General features: G+C 45.9%; 1 protein-coding gene across 2 annotated transcripts in view; it reads left to right on the top strand.

Annotated features, from left to right (window-relative positions):
- The first annotated feature begins 300 nt into the window (after positions 1–300).
- Positions 301–2,967, top strand: part of ENTPD4 (ectonucleoside triphosphate diphosphohydrolase 4) — a 29,002-nt gene continuing 26,335 nt past the window's right edge. For both annotated transcript variants that reach the window (XM_023736693.1, XM_004382132.2), the window contains exon 1: positions 301–475. The gene's annotated coding sequence lies outside the window, so the exon portion shown is untranslated. The remainder of the gene's footprint in view (positions 476–2,967) is intronic.

Below are 2,967 nucleotides of genomic sequence, written 5' to 3'. Positions count from 1 at the left end.
GAGTTAGGTCACATCCAAATCCATACCAAACCCATTGACGTCGAGTCAATTCCGACTCATAGCGACCTTATAGGACAGAGTAGAACTGCCCTCTACGGTTTCCAACGAGCGCCTAGTGGATTCGAATTGTCGACCTTTTCGTAAGCAGCCGACCTCTTAACCACTATGCCACCAGGCTTCCAGCTAGAGGGACTGGCTCTGGGGATGCCAATCATTACGGCTCAGGCCCGCCCCCGGCTCGGCTCCGCCCCTCATCGTGCGCCCTCCCGCCGGCTGCGTGCGCGCTCTGGGAGTGGACAGTGACGCGACAGTCGGGGGCCGGGCTGGGCTGCGGCTCCCGGGAAGAAGAAGATCCTCTAGAAAGCGCGGTCAGCGTTGCCGCCGCCGCCACTTCGCCGCAGTAGCCGTGATGCTCCCCGCTCGCGGTCCTCCGCTCCCCGGAGCCCCGGCCGCCGTGTCGGGTGCAGCCGAGCAGGTGAGACCGGCCTCCTCGACGCGGACGAAGGGAGGGCGGGATGCTGAAGCGGCCGGCCTTGGTGGGAATAGTTGAGTTGGGGAACCCAGCGGGTTGGTGAGCGGGCCGCGGGACGAGTCCCTCTGCCCTGGCGCCCGAGAGCTCTCCCGGAGCCCTGCCCCACGGCTACCGTCGGTTTCTTCCGCGTCGGTACCTCCGCTGCTGCCAGCACAGCTCTGCCGACCGTCCCCCGACCGCGGGCAGCAGCTGCCCCTGCCGCGCGCGGACACATCCGGGTGCCCCTGCTGCCAGCAGCAGTGACCCTGCGTGGCAGGTGCTCTCCCCCGCCCCTGGCAGGAGGAACCTCGGCAGTCGTGCTGTCGCGCCTCCTGTGTGACCACGCTGCTATCCTTTACTCGCTCTGGTGTATCCGGCCCACACTAGGAAGGGACCTGCAAGGGATAAAGAATGTTTCACCGAGGACCTGATTGGGTTTTTATCGCAACGTCTTACACGTTCAGCGTCATTTTTGCTTTGCTCTGCGTTTGCTAAATTTCATGCCTTAGATTTCTCCTTGGAAAAATAGAGCTAATTGCGCGATAAAGTGATGGTGCAGTCAGTGTTCCTCAAACTTGAGTAGTCTGTGGACTTCTTTTAAAGGGATAGTTCTCACATTCTCAAGAATATGTTCCAGAACCTACTGGGGACACAGTTAGATGAACATTTTTAGAGTATGACATTTATCACTGAGAAAGAAAAGAAATGTTTTATAATCCAGGAACTTCCATGCAAGAAGGTAAACTAGAAATTATTAAAGGATTCTTAATCAGAGGCTCAGATGCCCACTTTAATTTCAGATTGCAGTCTTTATTGTGCTCTGCTTTGTGTAATGAAAATACCTGCTTGCCTAGCCTTAGGGAGACCTAAAAGAATAATGTTCTTTGGGTTATCTTATATTTGGTATTATCTTTGTATCAGGTTTGCTAATTATGTTTGACACATTAGCAGAATTATAAAATGGAATACTGATTTTTATAAAGTAAGTTATTATTTCTGTATTTACCTAGATATTGATTTACCACCGCTTTTGTCACGTGTTCAATTTATGGCTTAAAGTCTTCTAGCCCTAATAGAGACTACTCAGTCCTTGAGTATACAGTCTAGAAAGAAGAAACAAAGATAAAAGTTGATCTAAAAATTTACATTCTCTACATATTTATTTAGTATGGTTATTTAGAATAGACTACCAACAAAGAAAATTCAGAGTTTGACAAAGACCTGTATCTTGAAAGAAATGTAATATTGAGAGCAGGACATGCCACTTAGGAGGAAGTGGCATTAGTAAAGGCCAGAAGCAAGAATGGGAACAGCTTGTGTTGTGGGGGAAAGAAGAAAAAGACCTGCCTCACTGGAGCAGAGTGGATATTATCTGGCAGTGGAGAACAGGTTGGTGAGATAAAGTGGGACCAATTGATGGAAGGATTTAGGTGCCATGCAGGGAAGTTGGTGTTGACCCATAGGCTTCCAGAAGATTCTTGTACTGGTTATATTTTGAAAGCAGTGTTTTACAAAGAGGAATCAGTTGACAGTGAAGGCAGAATGTGGGTGATCTGCCAAGAGATCTGTCTTGAGGTAGTGTTGCCTACCGTGGTCATTTTAGATGTGCAGAATATTTGAGGAAAAATGAACAGAATTTGGTGAATGATAAGTCAACCCAAGGAGAAGTGGGAATCGAAGTTGAGAATCAGGTGAACCCAGTTAATGATGATAACTCTGTTAGATGTGGAAAATTTGGAAAGCGGTTTATTAGTTTGACAAAAGATTGTAACCCCAAGTGTTCATCACAGATGAATAGATAAACAAAATGTGATATATACATACGATGGAATATTCAGCCATAAGGAGAAATGAAGTTCTGATACATGGTACAACATGGATGAACCTTGAAAACATTATGCTGAGTGAAATAAGTCAGACACAAAAGGACAAATATTGTATGATCCTGCTTGTATGAAATATCTAGAATAGGCAAATGCAGAGACCAAAGTTTATTAGTGGTTACAGGGGCGGGAGGGAGGAGAAAATGAGGTATTGCTTAAAGGATACTGAGTTTCTGTTAAGAGTGATGAAAAAAATTGGAAACGGATAAGGGTGATGGTTGTACAACATGGTGAACGTAATTAATGTCACTGAATTGTACATGCTGAAATGGCAAATGTTTTGTTATGTATATTTTACCACAATAAAAATTAAAAAAATTGTAACTGCAGACTTAATTGAGTTTGCAGTGGCAGGACTCCAGGAAGCGCAGAATATGGGATCAGAATTTGAGGGAAATTGCAGAGATGGTGTGGGAAAAGTGTGACCAGAAAAAGACCACTTAAAATGAGGACCAGAATATTGTAAATGAATAGTGAGAGGTAGGAAGCAGTTTGATTAGGACTTGATCTTGACAACAATAAAGAACAATGATGAATCTGTGAAACATCTCATAACATGGATGAAACTGGAGG

The sequence above is a fragment of the Trichechus manatus genome, unplaced genomic scaffold (assembly GCF_000243295.1).
Source record: "Trichechus manatus latirostris isolate Lorelei unplaced genomic scaffold, TriManLat1.0 scaffold00090, whole genome shotgun sequence".
Classification (NCBI taxonomy): Eukaryota; Metazoa; Chordata; class Mammalia; order Sirenia; family Trichechidae; genus Trichechus; species Trichechus manatus.
Note: the sequence above shows the minus strand (reverse complement) of the source record. Positions and strands in the feature narration are given on the sequence as shown.